We start from the raw sequence: 6210 nt of genomic DNA, 5'->3' as shown, positions 1-6210 counted from the left end.
TAAGCATTTATTAAACACTTACTATGTGCTAGCCACTGTGTTAAGCAATAGGGATATAATGAAAGGCAAAAACAATCCTTGACCTCAAGGAATTCACAATGTAAGGGGAAGACAATGTGTAAACATATATAAACAGGATAAATTGGAGATAAGCTTAGGAGGAAAGCTCTAGCATTAAGGAGGATTAAGCAAAAACTTGCAGAAAGCAAGGTTTTAACAGCAACTTGATGGAAGCCAAGAGGTTGAAACAAAAAAGAAGAACATTCTGGGTATGGTGGGACAATCATTGTAAATGCATGGCTTTAGGAGATATAGTGTAATATGGGAGGAACAGCAAGGGGGCCAGTGTCACTATATTATACATGGAGGTAAATAAAGTTCTAAGAAGACTAGCAAGATAGGAAGGAGCTAGTATATGAAGGACTCTAAAATCCAAACAGAATATTTTATATCCTGAATCAGGGAGCCATTGAAGATTGTTAAATAAGCCTGTGTGTGATACATGGTTAGATCTGTGATTCTGAAAGGTCACTGAGAACTGTACCTCAATATTTGTCAATGCACATAAGAATCTTTTTGTATTTTAAACGTTTCTTAAACAATAAATATCTGTCTAGGGACAGCTAGGTGGTGCAATGGATGCAGCATATGGATAGAGCACTTGCCCTGGTGTCAAGAGGATCCAAGTTCAAATCCAGCCTCAGACTAGCTATGTGACCTTGAGCAAGTCACTTAACCCTGATTGCCCCCACTCCCCCCCAAAAAAAACCCCACAAATAGCTGTCCTTTACCTGGTAATTGCTATCTTGTGTATTAATTAACTTTTCTAGAAGAGATTCTAATAATTTCTTTTGGAGAAACCATCAACAAGAACTTAACCTAAACTTTGTCTTAGAGCTTTTCCCTGGAATTCTACTCTGGTGTTGGCGTTTAATGAGCCATAGGATACACACAAAGCTTGTCCTTCTCTCTCCTGGGACTGAACCCACTCTGTAAAATCAGAGCTTTTGTGGGAAAGGGTCCCCTGAGCTCTTAGTGAAAGGGTGAACTGATTAAATGGTGCTGAAGTCTAAGGTATGATTACTCCTGTGGGTTGGATGAGGTAGAATGAAAATGGAGTTCACGGGAACTGAGTCGGTTGACCTTGAAGACTGCAGTGTTCAAAGGAGGAAGGGAAGCAGAGAGAAGGAGCACCCAGAATTCTAGATGATAGCAAGAGATGTAGGTGTCTTCAGGGCAAATTTAGATATCAGGGAGAACTAGAACATGAAAGTGCTGTGATATAGAGATCTAGGATGAAGGGATAGATTAATAGAGCAGGGGTGGGCAGAAGAAAATGGGACCTTGGAAGGGATAAGACTGAAGAGAATTTTGCAAAGCCAAGAAGTAGCAGGAAGGAAAAGGGGTTTTGCTAAGGCAGGCAATGAATCTAAACCCTATAGATCAGGGGAGTAGGAGATAAGAAATTACTAGTTATAGGGCTGGGGGTAGGAAGTAGGTCAAGGTTTGATTAGTACTTCTATAATTTAGTCTACAATCAACCAGTAATAATTTATTAAGCACCGGCTATATGTCAAGTGTTGTAGATACAAATACCAAAGAGAACTGGTCTAATTAGAATGTTGATGTCCAAAACAGAACTGATCATCCTTTTCCTGCCTTCTCCTGTCTCTTCTCTTACAAACGTCACTATTACTGTTAAGGGCACCATTATGCTCTCAGTCACCCAGGCCAGAAACTTGGGTGTCATCCTTGCCTCCTCATTCCCACTCACTTCACATATCCAATCTCTTGCCAATTTTTGTCATTTCTATCTTTACAACATTTCTTATATACTCTTTTTCATATCCTATTTCATGTTTCTTTCTTCATTCCAAGCCATCTTCTACCAATCTGCTACAGTAATTTTTCTAAATCATGTCTGTCCATGTCAACTCCCCACTCAATAAACTTTAGTGGGTCCCTATTACCTTCAGGATCAAATATAAACTCTCATTGGTATGTTTTATTGTAAAAGTATTTTATTATTTTCCAGTTACATGTAAAAATAGTTTTCAACATTTGTTTTCATAAGATATTTAGTTCCAAATTTTTCTCTCTTGATCCCTCCCTTCTCCTCTCCCTAAGACAGAAAGCAATCTGATATAGGTTATATATGCACAATCACATTAAACATATTTCTGTATTAGTCATATTGTGAAAGAATCAGAACACAAGGGAACAGCCTCAAAAAAAAAAAAAAAACGGCCAAAAAGTAGAAACAGTATGATTTAATCTGCAGATTCAGAACCCACAGTTCTTTTTGCTGGATGTGGAGAACATTTTCTATCAAGAGTTTTTTTCGAGGCAGGTAGGTGGCACAGTGGATAAAGCACCGGCCCTGGACTGAGGAGGACCTGGGTTCAAATCCAGCCCCAGACACTTGACACTTACTAGCTGTGTGACCCTGGGCAAGTCACTTAACCCTCATTGCCCTGCAAAAAAAAGAAAGAAAGAAAGAAAGAAAGAAAGAAAGAAAGAAAGAAAGAAAGAAAGAAAGAAAGAAAGAAAGAAAGAAAGAAAGAAAGAAAGAAAGAAAGAAAGAAAGAAAGAAGAGTTCTTTGGAATTGTCTTGGATCATTGCACTGCTGAGAAGAGCCAAGTCCATCACAGTTGATCAATATTGCTGTCACTGTGTACAATGTTCTTCTGGTTTGGCTCACTTCACTCAGCATAAGTCCACTTAAGTCTTTCTAGGTTTCTCTGAAATTGTTCTACTCATCATTTCTTATAGCACAATAGTATTCTATTACATTCATATACCACAACTTGTTCAGCCATTCCCCAGTTGATGAACATCCCCTTGATTTCCAATTCTTTGCCACCACATGGTGAGCTGCTATAAATATTTTTGTACATGTGGGTCCTTTTCCCTTTTCTATGATCTCTTTGGGATACAGATTCAGCAGTGGTATTGTTGGGTCAAAGGGTATGCACAGTCCCATAGCCCTTTGGGCACAGTTCCAAACTGCTCTCCAGAATGGTTGGATCAATTCACAACTCCACCAACAATGCATTAGTGTTCCAATTTTTCCACAGCTTCTCCAACATTTATTATTTTCCGTTTTTTGTCATATAAGCCAATCTGATAGGTGTGAGGTAGTTCCTCAGAGCTGTTTTAATTTGCATTTCTCTAATCAACACTGATTTAGAGCATTTTTCATGTGTTAATAGATAGCTTTGATTTCTTCATCTGAAAACTGCCTGTTTATATCCTTTGACCATTTCTCAATTGGGGAATGACTTGCATTCTTGTAAATTTGATTATGTTCCCTACATATTTTAGAGATTAGGCCTTTATCAGAAACACTCGCTATAAAATTTGTTTCCCAGGTTTCTGCTTCCTTTCTAATTTTGGCTTCTGTTTGTACAAAAACTTTATAATTTAACGTGATTAAAATCATCCATTTTGCATTTCATAATATTCTATATCTCTTGTTTGGTCATAAATTGTTTTCCTCTCCATAGATCTGAGAGGCAAACTATTTCTTCCTCTCCTAATTTACCTATGGTATCACCCTTTATGTCTAAATCATATACCCATTTTGACCTTATTTTGGTATATGGTGTAAGATATTGGTCTATACCTAGTTTCCTCCATACTATCTTTCAGTTTTCCCAGCAGTTTTTGTCAAATACTGAGTTCCTATCCCAGAAGCTGGAGTCTTTGGGTTTATCAAATAGTAGATTACTATAGTCATTTACTCCTGTCTCCTGTGCCTAACCTGTTCCATTTTTCCACCACTCTATTTCTTAGCCAGTACCAAATTGTTTTGATGACTGCTGCTTTATAGTATAGCTTCAGATTTGGTATGGCTAGCCCACTTTCCTGTGCATTTTTTTTCATTAGTTCCCTTGATATTCTTTTTTTTTTTTTTTTGCAGGGCAATGGGGGTTAAGTGACTTGCCCAGGGTCACACAGCTAGTAAGTGTCAAGTGTCTGAGGCCGGATTTGAACTCAGGTACTCCTGAATCCAGGGCCGGTGCTTTATCCACTGCGCCACCTAGCCGCCCCCTCCCTTGATATTCTTGATCTTTTCTTCTTCCAGATGAATTTTATTATTATTTTTCTAGCTCTATAAAATAATTTTAGGTAGTCTGATTGGTATGGCACTGAATAAGTAAATTAATTTAAGTATAATTGTCATTTTTATTATATTATTAGCTCAACTTATGCATGAACAATTGATATTTTTCCAGTTATTTAGATCTGATTTTATTTGTATGAAATATGTTTTGTAATTGTGTTCATAGAGTTCCTGGGTTTGTCTTGGCAGGTATATTCCCAAGTATTTTATATTGTCTACAATTACTTTAAATGGAATTTCTCTTTCTATCTCTTATTGTTGAGCTTTGTCCTCATTGGTATCTAAAGCCCTTCATAGCCACCCAACTACTCTTTTCCAGTTTTATTCCATTTTACTACTCTTCCTGCACTCCATGATCCAGCCGCACTGGTTTGCTTACAATTCCTTGAATAGTACTCTGTTTCCCTTCTCCATGCCTTTGTAAATGCCTGTCCTCCATGCTTGGAAGGCTCTACCTCTTGACTTCCTGCAAGACTCAGTTCAAGTTCTACCTTCTAAAGAGGCCTTACTCACTCTCCCCTACTACTTGTCCTTTTTTCTGAGATTATTTTCCATTTACACTGTATATACTTTTTATATACCTAGTTATTTACATGTTTGCCTCATTAGAAAGTTAGTCTCTTCCAGCATAGAGACTTTTTTGTTGCCTTTCTTTTTATCCCCAGTGGAGGGCATATAGTAAGTGCTTAATAAATAAATGCATGTTAATTTAGTAGTATGAAGTCCCATTGCTGATGGAAGAAATCTTCCAAATAGAAATCCAATTTTGGAAAGAAGTTTGGAAGGCTGAGTTGGGAGAAGCTGATCTAGGAGGCAGGCCTATAGGGGGACTAGGTAGGGCAAAGCCCTGGAACAAGTAGCCAACTGGAAGAAAGATTAATAGTTAAAATACAAGGAAAAAGAGGAGTAGTAACTTCCTCAGAAGAGTAGTCCAATTCAATTACAGAATGAATTATATTGGAAAGTTTTCAGTGTCTATTGCTGTGAATGAGTTTGGTTATCAAGAAAATATCTCTCTTGTCCTTGAGGAACTGACATATAGGAATGCTACTTATATAAAACAGAGGGCATTGAGGGACAGTCTTTGGGCCATCCATACTCATTTCTGGTTTTTGTGGATTCTATGGTAAAGGAAACTATGTATTTAGGGAACCCAACTCCTAATTTGAAGCTAAAAATTGGCACTTAGCTTTTAAGGTTCCTTTGAGCTCTAAATAGATGCTCTTACAATTTTTGGTACATTCCTCTTAGGGGAGAGGAAGGAGAAACACATCACTTCTTTCTAGGTGACCCCACAATATCAAGGACAAGGGAAACTGCTCTTTAGAATACCAGGGAAAGTTCTTGGGAGGGGCCGGGATGGAGAGAGCCTGGACGTGTGATTTTAGTCATGTAGGGAACTCCAGGTGTGGGATAGCCATCCATCCACGAAGCCACATCAGCAACTCCTCTGCAACACAGAGTATTAGCAGAGTGGCCTGGGACCCTCGGAAGTTGTTTATTGAACAGATCAGGAGGCTGGCGTCAGAGGCAGTATTTGAACCTGAAGCCTTCTGGAAGACTTTGTCTGGTCTAATTTTCAAGTTTAGTGAGAAGAGTAAATAGTTCCTGTCTTTCAGACAGCAGGGTTTTAAATGCCAGCTGCATAAAATGAAGAAACAAGACAGTCTGATTTGCATATTTCTACCACAGCTCTGCAACTAAAAACACAACCCCACCCCTCCCCTTTTCTCTATGACTGCAGGTGCAGCTGGATCCTCACTGTTTGCAGGAACTGTTACCAGAAAAAGAATCTAAAGTTTCTAATTACATCAGTCCTCAGCCCCTACCCCAGCTTTTTTACCCTATAGCTACACCTGCTCTTCGATTTTAAAGAGTTGTAGTAAATTGCGGGGCTTTTTCACTTGCAAACCTAGCCCCGGGAACTCCCGTGGAACTTCACCCGGATTTTCTAAAAGCACAAAGCCAGGTTGAGGCGTTTTAGGGTCCACGTCCCAGAGCCCCAGGAGGAAAGAATCACTCATCAGTGGAAGCGCTTCAGGTTCTAAGGAAAGAGTGAGGGATTTGGAGCTCAAAGACGTTA

Source organism: Dromiciops gliroides, chromosome 4, assembly GCF_019393635.1.
Source record: "Dromiciops gliroides isolate mDroGli1 chromosome 4, mDroGli1.pri, whole genome shotgun sequence".
Classification (NCBI taxonomy): Eukaryota; Metazoa; Chordata; class Mammalia; order Microbiotheria; family Microbiotheriidae; genus Dromiciops; species Dromiciops gliroides.
The sequence above is the reverse complement of the archived record's forward strand: the minus strand, read 5'-3'. Positions refer to the sequence as shown.